This window comes from Bombina bombina, chromosome 6, assembly GCF_027579735.1.
Source record: "Bombina bombina isolate aBomBom1 chromosome 6, aBomBom1.pri, whole genome shotgun sequence".
In the NCBI taxonomy this organism is placed as follows: domain Eukaryota; kingdom Metazoa; phylum Chordata; class Amphibia; order Anura; family Bombinatoridae; genus Bombina; species Bombina bombina.
The window spans coordinates 28,457,929-28,473,588 of record NC_069504.1 but is presented as its reverse complement, the minus strand read 5'-3'; the positions used below and the strand labels follow the sequence as shown (position 1 = coordinate 28,473,588).

At 43.0% G+C, this 15,660-nt stretch overlaps 1 protein-coding gene across 1 annotated transcript in view; it reads left to right on the top strand.

The window, feature by feature from the left end:
* The first annotated feature begins 1,420 nt into the window (after window positions 1–1,420).
* Window positions 1,421–15,660, top strand: part of LOC128664310 (protocadherin alpha-13-like) — a 134,121-nt gene continuing 119,881 nt past the window's right edge. Inside the window, exon 1 of the mRNA XM_053719149.1 lies at window positions 1,421–1,451. The gene's annotated coding sequence lies outside the window, so the exon portion shown is untranslated. The remainder of the gene's footprint in view (window positions 1,452–15,660) is intronic.

The window sequence follows — 15,660 nt, the reverse complement described above, 5'->3', positions numbered from 1 at the left end:
TGTAGTCTCATGCTCTGTGTCACCTGTCTGATGTAGTCTCATGCTCTGTGTCACCTGTCTAATGTAGTCTCATGCTCTGTGTCACCTGTCTGATGTAGTCTCATGCTCTGTATCTCTGTGTCATCTGTCTGATGTAGTCTCATGCTCTGTATCTCTGTGTCATCTGTCTGATGTAGTCTCATGCTCTGTATCTCTGTGTCACCTGTCTGATGTAGTCTCATGCTCTGTGTCATCTGTCTGATGTAGTCTCATGCTCTGTATCTCTGTGTCACCTGTCTGATGTAGTCTCATGCTCTGTGTCACCTGTCTGATGTAGTCTCATGCTCTGTATCTCTGTTTCACCTGTCTGATGTAGTCTCATGCTCTGTATCTCTTTGTCACCTGTCTGATGTAGTCTCATGCTCTGTGTCACTATGTCACTTGTCTGATGTAGTCTCCTGCTCTGTGTCACCTGTCTGATGTAGTCTCATGCTCTATATCTCTGTGTCATCTGTCTGATGTAGTCTCATGCTCTGTGTCACCTGTCTGATGTAGTCTCCTGCACTGTGTCACCTGTCTGAAGTAGTCTCATGCTCTGTATCTCTGTGTCATCTGTCTGATGTAGTCTCATGCTCTGTATCTCTGTGTCACCTGTCTGATGTAGTCTAATGCTCTGTGTCATCTGTCTGATGTAGTCTCATGCGCTGTGTCACCTGTCTGATGTAGTCTCATGCTCTGTATCTCTGTGTCACCTGTCTGATGTAGTCTCATGCACTGTGTCACCTGTCTGATGTAGTCTAATGCTCTGTGTCATCTGTCTGATGTAGTCTCATGCGCTGTGTCACCTGTCTGATGTAGTCTCATGCTCTGTATCTCTGTGTCACCTGTCTGATGTAGTCTAATGCTCTGTGTCATCTGTCTGATGTAGTCTCATGCGCTGTGTCACCTGTCTGATGTAGTCTCATGCTCTGTATCTCTGTGTCACCTGTCTGATGTAGTCTCATGCGCTGTGTCACCTGTCTGATGTAGTCTCATGCTCTGTATCTCTTTGTCACCTGTCTGATGTAGTCTAATGCTCTGTGTCACCTGTATGATGTAGTCTCATGCTCTGTGTCACCTGTATGATGTAGTCTCATGCTCTGTGTCACCTGTCTGATGTAGTCTCATGCTCTGTGTCACTTGTCTGATGTAGTCTCATGCTCTGTGTCACCATCTCCCTTACTCACACTATAGCTGTCTGTCCCCCTTAGCTTCAGCTCCCCCCCCCCCCCTTCTTCCCTCCTGGCATTATTCTAAGCCCGCTGAGCTCTGCCTTTCCTTTCGGCTTCTTCTCATTTCCAGGCACCTGCGCTGCAGCTTCTGCCCATCTAACATCTGAAAGATCATGGAATTAACCCCTAAATAACCAGGATTATGCCACGGGCACCAGCCGGGCATCTACCTCATCTCAACCTCACAGTTTGCTGAGTAAGGTAAGCCATGTTTACCCCCTGTCACTTACCTTGATTTTATATTTGCTGGAGAATAGCCTTTTACAGGCAGAAATATTAGTAGTACATTTTTATCACAAGGCACAAATTAAGTTCAATTTAAAAATAAAAACATAAATTAGAATTAGATGAGTTCTGATATTCTGCCTGAATTTACTCAAACTCATCTGGATAAATAGACCTCTTGTCAGTTAGATGATGAACACATTACGTAACGCTGGATCTCTGCTGGATATATAGACCTCTTGTCAGTTAGATGATGAACACATTACGTAACACTGGATCTCTGCTGGATAAATAGACCTCTTGTCAGTTAGATGATGAACACATTACGTAACACTGGATCTCTGCTGGATATATAGACCTCTTGTCAGTTAGATGATGAACACATTACGTAACACTGGATCTCTGCTGGATAAATAGACCTCTTGTCAGTTAGATGATGACCACATTACGTAACACTGGATCTCTGCTGGATAAATAGACCTCTTGTCAGTTAGATGATGAACACATTACGTAACACTGGATCTCTGCTGGATATATAGACCTCTTGTCAGTTAGATGATGAACACATTACGTAACACTGGATCTCTGCTGGATATATAGACCTCTTGTCCGTTAGATGATGACCACATTACGTAACACTGGATCTCTGCTGGGTATATAGACCTCTTGTCAGTTAGATGATGAACACATTACGTAACACTGGATCTCTGCTGGATAAATAGACCTCTTGTCAGTTAGATGATGAACACATTACGTAACACTGGATCTCTGCTGGATAAATAGACCTCTTGTCAGTTAGATGATGAACACATTACGTAACACTGGATCTCTGCTGGATAAATCACTTTATTTAATTCTGCTCTTAGTCTCACACCTCTCTGAAAACTGTAGGTTGTTTATGAGAATGACAGATAATAGCTGGACTCTGTAATGTGATGTCACAAGCCATTTAGGCATGTAATATACATGTGCCCTATATATTCCTATGCATTGCTGTGGGATAATTATCACTAAGTTCTATTACAGTTTGTAAGGAGGCTTTTAAATTTGAGGCCATTCAAGCCAATTAGAAAATGTGGTTATTGCAGCCTTTTGAGTGAGTTGTCTTCAACCAATAGGTTACACTGTGAGAAATAGGCAGCTGTATTCTTAAAACACTGTTCAAGCAGCTTTTCAACTTATTTCTGCATTTTCTAGTGACGCAAAGTAAAGATTAGGGTAGGGGTTAGGCCATAGCTTGCAACAGCGTATGAGCACCTACAGTATTATGGCACAATAACCGCTACTGGTAGTAACATTTCCAGCACATTGTTGTACAGATGTCACTATAAGTATTTATTAGGATCTATGTTTGTATACAATGCACATATCAGCAGTGCCAGACTCCCAGTGTGCATACAACAGTAGTGCTGTGCTTAATACCCTCACATATCAGCAGTGCCAGGCTCCCAGTGTGAATACAACATCAGTGCTGTGCCTTATACCCTCACATATCAGCAGTGCCAGACTTCCAGTGTGCATACAACAGTAGTGTTGTGCCTAATACCCTCACATATCAGCAGTGCCAGGCTCCCAGTGCGCATACAACAGTAGTGCTGTGCTTAATACCCTCACATATCAGCAGTGCCAGACTCCCAGTGCGCATACAACAGTAGTGCTGTGCTTAATACCCTCACATATCAGCAGTGCCAGGCTCCCAGTGCGCATACAACAGTAGTGCTGTGCTTAATACCCTCACATATCAGCAGTGCCAGACTCCCAGTGCGCATACAACAGTAGTGCTGTGCTTAATACCCTCACATATCAGCAGTGCCAGGCTCCCAGTGCGCATACAACAGTAGTGCTGTGCTTAATACCCTCACATATCAGCAGTGCCAGACTCCCAGTGCGCATACAACAGTAGTTCTGTGCTTAATACCCTCACATATCAGCAGTGCCAGGCTCCCAGTGCGCATACAACAGTAGTGCTGTGCTTAATACCCTCACATATCAGCAGTGCCAGACTCCCAGTGCGCATACAACAGTAGTGCTGTGCTTAATACCCTCACATATCAGCAGTGCCAGGCTCCCAGTGTGCATACAACAGTAGTGCTGTACCTAATACCCTCACATATCAGCATTACCAGACTCCAAGTGCGCATACAACAGTAGTGCTGTGCCTAATACCCTCACATATCAACAGTGCCAGGCTCCCAGTGCACGTACAACAGTAGTGCTGTGCCTAATACCCTCACATATCAGCAGTGCCAGGCTCCCAGTGCACGTACAACAGTAGTGCTGTGCCTAATACCCTCACATATCAGCAGTGCCAGGCTCCCAGTGCGCGTACAACAGTAGTGCTGTGCCTAATACCCTCACATATCAGCAGTGCCAGGCTCCCAGTGCACGTACAACAGTAGTGCTGTGCTTAATACCCTCACATATCAGCAGTGCCAGGCTCCCAGTGTGCATACAACAGTAGTGCTGTGCTTAATACCCTCACATATCAGCAGTGCCAGGCTCCCAATGTGTGTACAACAGTAGTGCTGTGCTTAATACCCTCACATATCAGCAGTGCCAGGCTCCCAGTGTGCATACAACAGTAGTGCTGTGCTTAATACCCTCACATATCAGCAGTGCCAGGCTCCCAGTGTGTGTACAACAGTAGTGCTGTGCCTAATACCCTCACATATCAGCAGTGCCAGGCTCCCAGTGTGTGTACAACAATAGTGTTGTGCCTAATACCCTCACATATCAGCAGTGCCAGGCTCCCAGTGTGCATACAACAGTAATGCTGTGCCTAATACCCTCACATATCAGCAGTGCCAGGCTCCCAGTGTGTGTACAACAATAGTGTTGTGCCTAATACCCTCACATATCAGCAGTGCCAGGCTACCAGTGTGCATACAACAGTAATGCTGTGCCTAATACCCTCACATATCAGCAGTGCCAGGCTCCCAGAGTGCATACAACAGTAGTGCTGTACCTAATACCCTCACATATCAGCAGTGCCCGACTCCCAGTGCGCATACAACAGTAGTGCTGTGCCTAATACCCTCACATATCAGCAGTGCCAGGCTCCCAGTGTGCATACAACAGTAGTGCTGTGCCTAATACCCTCACATATCAGCAGTGCCAGGCTCCCAGTGCGCGTACAAAAGTAGTGCTGTGCCTAATACCCTCACATATCAGCAGTGCCAGGCTCCCAGTGCGCGTACAACAGTAGTGCTGTGCCTAATACCCTCACATATCAGCAGTGCCAGGCTCCCAGTGTGCATACAACAGTAGTGCTGTGCCTAATACCCTCACATATCAGCAGTGCCAGGCTCCCAGTGTGCATACAACAGCAGTTCTGTGCCTAACACCTTTACATATAGGCAGTGCCTCTCTCTCACCACACACATGCACACTCTCTCTCTTTCTCTCTCAATTTATCTATCTCTCTCACACACACACACAGTTACAAAACCCTATACAAATAAACACACAAATATACAAACATCCTCTCTCTCTCACACACACACTTACAAAACCCTATACAAATAAACACACACATATTTCCCCCTCAGATGCAGAGCCATTCACTTGCTATACGCTGATCTTGTCACAGGTCCCATGCCTAGTCACATTAGCAGCGGAGGGGGACAGTTGTGCTAATCTTCAGGATAATGAGTAATTAGTGACAGTAGCAATCTGGATGCTGCCGTCCTGGGATTATCACACAGGAGAATCCTGCGCAGTGGGGCCTGGACTTGCACACAACCTAGTGATAGTGACAGGTGAGGTGTCCTACCATGTATAGGTGTCAGTTCACAACCAGTGGTACTAAGGTACAGGCACGGTAAGTGTTGCTTGTGTTACATGACAAACAATAATCAGAAGAAAAGAAACAGTCTGCTGTAGTCTACATCACACAGAGACTCATGACACACACATGAGACAGAAGCATCTGGACTCCCATATGTTACAAAAGCTGCTCAGTGCGACAAAAATACTAATTATACTTGTGTTTAAGAGAAATACAGTGAGAGTCAAACTGTAGGGAGAGGTGCTGCTAGCTATATACTGTCATATTATAGTCATAGAAGTAACAGATATATACATAGCACTACAGGTAATAGTGCAGAAGTGCAATATAATGCAGGTTATAGTGCTGTAGTACAATATAATGCAGGTAATAGTGCTGTAGTACAATATAATGCAGGTAATAGTGCTGTAGTACAATATAATGCAGGTAATAGTGCAGTAGTACAATATAATGCATGTAATAGTGCTGCAGTGCAATATAATGCAGGTAATAGTGCTGCAGTGCAATATAATGCAGGTAATAGTGCTGTAGTACAATATAATGCAGGTTATAGTGCTGTAGTACAAAATAATGCAGGTAATAGTGCTGTAGTACAATATAATGCAGGTAATAGTGCTGTAGTACAATATAATGCAGGTAATAGTGCTGTAGTGCAATATAATGCAGGTAATAGTGCAGTAGTACAATATAATACAGGTAATAGTGTTGTAGTGCAATATAATACAGGTAATAGTGCTGTAGTGAAATATAATGTAGGTAATAGTGCTGTAGTATAATACAATGCAGGTAATAGTGCTGTAGTACAATACAATGCAGGTAATAGTGCTGTAGTGCAATATAATGCAGATAATAGTGCTGTAGTACAATATAATGCAGGTAATAGTGCTGTAGTACAATATAATGCAGGTAATAGTGCTGTAGTGCAATATAATGCAGATAATAGTGCTGTAGTACAATATAATGCAGGTAATAGTGCTGTAGTACAATATAATGCAGGTAATAGTGCTGTAGTGCAATATAATGCAGGTAATAGTGCTGTAGTGCAATATAATGCAGGTAATAGTGCTGTAGTACAATACAATACATATCATAGTGCTGTAGAGTAATACAATGCAGGTAATTGTGCTGTAGTGCAATATAATGCAGGTAATAGTGCTGTAGTGTAATATAATGCAGGTAATAGTGCAGTAGTGTAATATAATGCAGGTAATAGTGCAGTAGTACAATATAATGCAGGTAATAGTGCAGTAGTGTAATATAATGCAGGTAATAGTGCAGTAGTGTAATATAATGCAGGTAACAGTGCAGTAGTGTAATATAATGCAGGTAATAGTGGTGTAGTGTGATATAATGCAGGTAATAGTGCTGTAGTGTAATCTAATGCAGGTAATAGTGCAGTAGTGTAATATAATGCAGGTAATAGTGCAGTAGTGTAATATAATGCAGGTAATAGTGCTGTAGTGTAATATAATGCAGGTAACAGTGCAGTAGTGTAATATAATGCAGGTAATAGTGCTGTAGAGTAATACAATGCAGGTAATAGTGCAGTAGTGCAATATAATGCAGGTAATAGTGCTGTAGTGCAATTTATTGCAGTAGTTGTGGTTAGGAGAGAATACATTGAGAGTCAGACTATAGGGAGAGGTGCTGCTTATTTTATCAGTGAGGTGCATTCATGTTCCTCTATGTACACTGGGTTACAGGTCCACATCTGGTGTCCCTCAACCCCCTTAGATAGACTAATCCCAAGTGTCTGCATGCACAGAAAGAGAGACACACACAAAGCAGGGAACAAACATCATAGCTCGCTCTAAGGCTGTTTGCCATCCCAGCCTCTCTTTGTATGTGCTTTTTAGGTAGGACCAGACTGATGCACTGTGGGAATGTTCCTCTCTGTGAAAGGCACTTAACGGGAAAAGAGTCTGCTCCTAGGGGTGGTACCTAACCTTAGACCACTCTATTACACTGTTGTCTAATCTCTGCTATGAACTCTTTTGTATTTTGTGCATGTAGCAGATATTTATTAACCTTAGTAATCCCATTAGATAATATGTTTTACAGACATGTTGTTGGAAACAATCTTAAAAGTTCTGTTTCAGGTTTTGGTAATCTGTTGCTTAAACTCAAATTGGACAATAGTAGTGAGGTGTTTCAAAGATCAATAGCTATTTGTTCATTGTGTGAGGTGTTTCAAAGATCAATAGCTATTTGTTCATTGTATTTTAATACTTTTAAAAGGGATCCATAGAAAGAATTAGATAGCAACATCTATGTATTTGCAGATAATGCTAAATTGATTAAGGTGAACAATTCAGAGCTGGATATAATTGTATTGTAAGGGAATTTGCAAAACTGCAAGAATTGGCTGGTAAATGGCAAATGAGATTTGACACTAATAAATGTTATATTTCACAGCTGGGAAACAAAAGAAAGTGTTTTACTACATAAATGGCACACAACTTTGCAAAAAAAAAAAAAACAGGTGGAAAAGGATTTGGGGTATTTTGTAGACAACAAACTAAAAAAATCAATGCAAGGCAGCAGTTCTTAATGTAAATTAGACATTGCCATGTTTAAAAAGTGCTTTGTATACAAGAGAAGAGAGCATTATTCTGCGCCTAGGCAATTGCCAGGTAAGACCTCATCTTGAGTATGGAGCGCAGTTTTGGGGACCAGTTTTGAAAATGGACATCGCAGAACTAGAAATGTTTAGAGAGGGTGTACTAAATTAAAAAAGTGGTGTGACAATGCTGATTAATAACTTGACACTACTGATTAATGAAGTAACGCTACTGATTAATGATGTGATGCTACTGATTTATGATAATGCTACTGATTAATGATGTGATTCTACTGATTAATGAAGTAATGCTACTGATTAATTAAGTATTGCTACTGATTAATGATGTGATGCTACTAATTAATGAAGTAATGCTATTTATTAATGATGTGATGATACTGATTAATGATGTGAGGCTACTGATTAATGATGCAATGCTACTGATTTATGAAGTAATAATACTAATTAAAAAAGTAAGGTTACTGATTAATGAAGTAATGCTACTGATTAATGATGTGATGCTACTGATCAATGAAGTAATGTTACTGATTAATGAAGTAATGCTACTGATTAATGATTTGATGCTACTGATTAATGAAGTCATGATGCAGATTAATAAAGTAATACTACTGATTAATGAAGATATGTAACTGAATAATTAAGTAATGTTACTGATTAATTAAATAATGCTACCGATGAATGATGTGATGCTACTAATTAATGATGTGATGCTACTGATTAATGAAGTAATGTTACTGATTGATAATGTGATGGTACTGATTAATGAAGTAATGTTACTGATTAATGAAGTAATTCTACTGATTAATGAAGTAATGCTACTGATTAATGAAGTAATGCTACTGATTAATGAAGTGATGCTACTGATTAATGATGTGATGCTGCAGATTAATGAAGTCATGCTGCAGATTAATAAAGTAACGCTACTGATTAATGAAGTAATGTTACTGAATAATTAATGTTACTGATTAAATAATGCTACTGATTAATGCTGTGATGCTACTGATTAATGAAGTAATGATACTGATTAATGAAGTAATACTACTGATTAAAAAAGTAATGCTACTGATTAATGATGTAATGCTACTGATTAATGTTGTGATGTTACTGATTAATGATGTGATGTTACTGATTAATGATGTGATGTTACTGATTAATGATGTGATGCTACTGATTAATGAAGTAATGCTACTGATTAATGATGTAATGCTACTGATTAATGTTGTGATGTTACTGATTAATGATGTGATGATACTGATTATTCATGTGATGCTACTGATTAATGAAGTAATGCTACTGATTAATGTTGTGATGTTACTGATTAATGATGTGATGTTACTGATTAATTATGTGATGCTACTGATTAATGAAGTAATGCTACTGATTAATAAATTAATGTTACTGATTAATGATGTGATGCTACTGATTAATGATGTGATGCTACTGATTAACAAAGTAATGTTACTGATTAATGAAGTAATGCTACTGATTAATGGTGTGATGTTACTGATTAATTATGTGATGCTACTGTTTAATGAAGTAATGCTACTGATTAATAAAGTAACGTTACTGATTAATAATGTGATGCTACTGAATTTTGATGTGATGATACTGATTAATGATATGATGCTACTGATTAATGATGTGATGCTACTGATTAAGGATGTGATGATAGTGACTAATGAAGTAATGCTACTGATTAATAAAGTAATGCTACTGATTAATGAAATAATGCTACTGATTAATGAAGTAATGTTACTGATTAATGATTTGATGCTACTGACTAGTGATGTCGCGAATAGTTCGCCGGCGAATAGTTCCCGGCGAACATAGCTTGTTCGTGTTCGACGCGGTGTGTAAACATATGTGATGTTCGATCCGCCCCCTATTCGTCATCATTGAGCAATACTTTAACCCTGTACCTCACAGTCAGCAGACAAATTCCAGCCAATCAGCAGCAGACCCTCCCTCCCAGACCCTCCTACCTCCTGGACAGCATCCATTTTAGATTCATTTGGAAGCTGCATTCTTAGAGAGAGGAGGGACAGTGTAGCTGCTGCTGATTGAATAGGGAAATCGAGAGCTAGGCTAGTGTATTCAGTGTCCACTACAGTCCTGAAGGACTCATCTGATCTCTGCTGTAAGGACAGCACCCCAAAAAGCCCTTTTTAGGGCTAGAACATCAGTCTGCTTTTTTTTCTTTTCCTGTGTAATCTAATTGCAGTTGCCTGCCTGCCAGCGTGTGTATCAGGCTCACAGCGTATACTGTGCCCACTTGCCCAGGGCCACCACTCATATCTGGTGTAACAGTAGTGTAGATTTAAAAAAAACAACACTTTTTTGACTGTGTTAAATAATAGCAGTCAGTTTCCTTCACATGTGTGCGTTTCTTTGCCTGCCTGCCAGGGCACAGTGTCACCCCAGTGCAACTCATATCTGGTGTAACAGTAGTGTACATTTTAAAATAACAACACTTTTTTGACTGTGTTAAATAATAGCAGTCAGTTTCCTTCACACGTGTGCGTTTCAGTGCCTGCCTGCCTGCCTGCCAGGGCACAGTGTCACCCCAGTGCAACTCCTATCTGGTGTAACAGTAGTGTACATTTAAAAAAATACAATTTTGACAGTAATAGATTGAATAGCAGTTAGTTGTCTGCAAGCGTGTGTGTCAGGCCTACAGTGTCTACTCTCCCAACTTCTGCCAGTGCACAGTGCCACTCATATCTGTTGTCACAGTAGTTTGCATGCATAGTACCACTAATCGAAAAAAAAAATGACAGTCAGAGGCAGGCTACCCCACAGGGGCCGTCGTGTTCATGGTGCTGTGATTCCCTTTGGCCCTAGAATAATGCCCAGTGTTCAGAGGCCACGTACCCCGAACTCGAACAGTTCTGAGGACATAGTTGACTGGCTAACACAGGACACCCAATCTTCTACAGCTTCCGCTCGGAACCTTGACGCACCATCCTCCTCCAGCTTAGCTTCGGGCACCTCTCAAGTTACCACTCACCCGCCTGCCGCCACCACCAACACTAGCACCACAGCCGCTTCACTTGATCTCTCAGAGGAGTTATTTACACATCAGTTGGAAGAAATGAGTTATAGTGATGCGCAACCATTATTGCCAGAGGATGTAGATAACAGGGATATGTCTCAGTCAGGCAGCATTACACACATGGACGTACGGTGTGATGATGATGATGTTGTACCCGCTGCTGCTTCCTTTGTTGACTTGTCAGATAAAAGTGAAGCGGTTGATGATGACGATGCGTCCGTGGATGTCACGTGGGTGCCCACTAGAAGAGAAGAAGAAGAGGGGGAAAGTTCAGATGGGGAGACAGAGAGGAGGAGGAGACAAGTTGGAAGGAGGGGGAGGTCGTCGCAAGGAGCTAGTGGCACAGTCAGACAGCATGCATCGGCACCTGGGGTCAGCCAGACAGCACGCCAATCAACGCATGCTGTTGCCACCACCAGAATGCCGTCATTGCAGAGCTCAGCAGTGTGGCATTTTTTTTGTGTGTCTGCCTCTGACAACAGCGATGCCATTTGCAACCTGTGCCAAAAGAAACCGAGTCCTGGGAACACCCAAGTAGGTACAACTGCTTTGCGAAGGCACATGATCGCACATCACAAACGCCTATGGGATCAACACATGAGTACAAGCAGCACACAAACTCAAAGCCGCCATCCTCCTCCTGGTCCAGCATCTTCAGCCACATCAACCACTGCTGTCCTCCTTGCCCCCTCTCAACCATCCGCTACTCTTTGTCTCGCCTTCAGCAGTTCCTGCTCATCTGCCCACAGTCAGGTGTCTGTCAAGGACATGTTTGAGCGTAAGAAGCCAATGTCACAAAGTTACCCCCTTGCCCGGCATCTGACAACTGGCTTGACTGAACTCTTAGCCCGCCAGCTTTTACCATACAAGCTGGTGGAGTCTGAGGCATTCAAAAAATTTGTAGCTATTGGGACACCGCAGTGGAAGGTACCCGGCCGAAATTTCTCTGCACAAATGGCAATCCCCAACCTGTACTCGATTGTGCAAAAGGAAGTAATGGCATGTCTGGCACACAGTGTTGGGGCAAGGGTCCATCTGACCACTGATACCTGGTCTGCAAAGCATGGTCAGGGCAGGTATATCACCTACACTGCGCATTGGGTAAACCTGCTGACGGCTGCCAAGCATGGAATGCGTGGCTCTGCAGAGGAGTTGGTGACACCGCCACGACTTGCGGGCAGGCCTGCTGCCACCTCCTCTACTCCTCCTACTCCATCCTCTTCCATAACCTCCTCGGCTGAGTCCTCTTCTGCTGCTGCGTCTTGCTCCACATCAACGGCATGCCCCCAGCTCCCCAGGTACTATTCCACATCCCGGATACAGCAGTGTCACGCCGTCTTGGGGTTGACTTGCCTGAAAGCAGAGAGTCACACCGGACCAGCACTCCTGTCCGCCCTGAACGCACAGGTGGATCAGTGGCTGACTCCGCACCAACTGGAGATCGGCAAAGTGGTTAGTGACAGCGGAAGAAATTTGGTGGCGGCATTAAATTTGGGCAAGTTGACACATGTGCGTAATCTGATCGTACAGCGCTTTGTGCATAAGTACCCAGGCTTACAGGACGTCCTGAAACAGGCCAGTAAGGTGTGTGGCCATTTCAGGCGTTCCTACACGGCCATGGCGCACTTTTCAGATATCCAGCAGCGAAACAACATGCCAGTGAGGCGCTTGATTTGCGACAACCCGACACGTTGGAATTCAACACTCCTAATGTTCGACCGCCTGATCCAACAAGAAAAAGCCGTTAACGACTATTTGTATGACCGGGGTACTAGGACAGCCTCTGCAGAGCTGGGAATTTTTTGGCCACGTTACTGGACGCTCATGTGCAATGCCTGTAGGCTCATGCATCCTTTTGAGGAGGTGACAAACCTAGTCAGTCGCACCGAAGGCACCATCAGCGACATCATACCATTTGTTTTCTTCCTGGAGCGTGCCCTGCGAAGAGTGCTGGATCAGGCCTTAGATGAGCGTTAAGAGGAAGAGTTGTGGTCACCATCACCACCAGAAACAGCCTTATCAGCATCGCTTGCTGGACCTGCGGCAACGCTGGAAGAGGAGTCAGAGGAGGAATGTGGCTTTGAGGAGGAGGAGGAGGAAGACCAACCACAACAGGCATCCCAGGGTGCTTGTTGTCACCTATCTGGTACCCGTGCTGTTGTATGTGGCTGGGGGGAAGAAGATACCTTCAGTGAGATCACTGAGGACGAGGAACTGGACATGAGTAGCTCGGCATCCAACCTTGTGCAAATGGGGTCTTTCATGCTGTCGTGCCTGTTGAGGGACACTCGTATAAAAAGGCTGAAGGAGAATGACCTGTACTGGGTGTCCACGCTACTAGACCCCCGGTATAAGCATAAAGTGCCTGAAATGTTACCGAATTACCGCAAGTCAGACAGGATGCAGCAGTTCCAAAATAAATTAAAAAGTATGCTTTACACAGCGTATAAGGGTGATGTCACAGCACAACAGGAATCTAACAGGGGAAAAGGTGAAAGTAATCCTCCTCCTCCCACCACCACGCCGGCAAGGACAGGACGCTTTACAGACGTGTTGTTGATGGAGGACATGCTGAGCTTTTTAAGTCCTATGCAGCGCCACAGCCCTTCGGGGTCCACCCTCAGAGAATGACTCGACCGACAGGTAGCTGACTACCTCGCCTTAACTGCAGATATTGACATTCTGAGGAGCGATGAACCCCTTGACTACTGGGTGTGCAGGCTTGACCTGTGACCTGAGCTATCCCAATTTGCGATAGAACTTCTGGCCTGCCCCGCTTCAAGTGTCCTGTCAGAAAGGACCTTCAGTGCAGCAGGAGGTATTGTCACTGAGAAGAGAAGTCGCCTAGGTCAAAAAAGTCTAGATTACCTCACCTTTATTAAGATGAATGAGGGATGGATCCCGAAGGGACTGACAGTGGGCGATACATTCGACTAAAAAAGGCCTAATGAGATGATATGCCTTGGGCTATAAATGGTCCACACGCTGCAGTATTTTATCTCTGAATGCCGGATGACTTGCGTGACTTATCCGCCACCAACTAGGGTTCAAGCCGCAATGTTTTAGGGCACTTTCTGCCTGGGAAGCAAACATCAATTTTTTCTGGCCGCTGTTACAGCAGCAGCTGCAACAATACCTAATTTTTCAGGCATGTGTACATGCCTAATTTTTCTGGCCTCTGGTGCTGCACTGTGGCTTCAAAAACCAAACCAAAAAAAAGGCACATAACAGTGATTAAACTGATAGGAATAGTACTACTTAACACACCACTCCTATCTGGTGGCACATTAGATTGCACGCGCAGTGCCCCAAATTTGAAGTAGGAAGACCGACCAAGCATCTTTTTCCATCTTCCGGTTCCTAAAATCGATGCCATATACACGTCCCCTGTTAGGGGACGTAACAGGGATTAAACTGATAAGAATAGTACTACTTAACACACCATTCCTATCTGTTGGCACATTAGATTTGTAACAATAACAGTATTAACTAGAGAAACTGTTAATTTTAAAAAGAATAAAATTGTGTTTTGTGACACCAAATCAGAAAGTGAACACTATGTGAAGTGACACCAGGTTGATTTGGTGTAAATTAAGCCTTTTAATATTGGTAGGAATCTGAACAGTTTAGCTAACAGTCAGATACAAACAGCACAGGAAATTAGTAAGTTAGCAAGGTACTTTGTAGTTCAGGAATAAATGCAAGTAGTAGTCATACAGTCTTTAGACATAGAAATCTTATACTTTAGTTAACTAACCGGATCAGATATGCTTGTCTCCCTTCAGTTGAAGCTGCAGCTGACATGCAGAGATGAGATCCTGTGTTGAGGGAGAGAGGCGCGGTGTTTGGCGTGTGATGTCACCACAATCACTTATCTGGAGCTCAGAAGGATTTCTGATAATATTAAAGCTGAAACAATTATGGAACAAGGTTTGAAAGTTACCTCAGATGAGATTGGATATTACACTCCTTAGTTAGGTAAATCAGTCTATGAAAATGTGGAACAGGCTGCAGTCTGATTAGCTGTGTGCAGCTGGAAGTCTGTGAAAACTGCAAGCATCCGGTTCAGGGAGAGATGAGACAGAAAGGCTGAATCAGTCTGAAATAAAATTAAACACTCAGAAAGGATTAGATTAGGTTTGCTCACACAGATAGAAAAAGTTGAATAGTACTTTGAAATCCTTAGGTTGTTTAAAGCAAAGTTAAATTGGTAGTTAGCTCAGGAACAAGTATGTCTCTCAGGGAGTTTTACAAATTACTAAGCAAAGCTTAGAGGTGTGAGCAGGTGATATAAAGGGGGTGTGAACCTGTGATTGGTTAGAACACCTTAAAGGAAAAGCAGCATAATGGTAATATTCTGACAGGACCCCCTCCTCAAGCAAGCTGATCCTCAGCTTGAGGTCGAGGACGATCCGGGTTGCGACGATGGAAAAGGGATACCAATCTAGGTGCAGAGAGATTGGCAGATGGTTCCCAACTATCCTCCTCCTCCGTGAAGTTTTTCCATCGAATTAGATACTGGAGAACCCCTTTGGACATTCGGGATTCCAGGATCCGTTTAATTTCAAAGACATAATTTTCAGATGGTACCAACGTCGTGGGTATCAGTGGAACAGTAGATCTTGTAGGAAGATAGGGTTTCAATAAGGATACATAGAAAGTTGGGTGAATTTTTATGGTCGTCGGCAGCTGTAGCGTGACAGCGTTGCTATTTACCACTTTTGTGATAGGGAATGGACCACAAAATTTCTGAGTGAACTTTTTA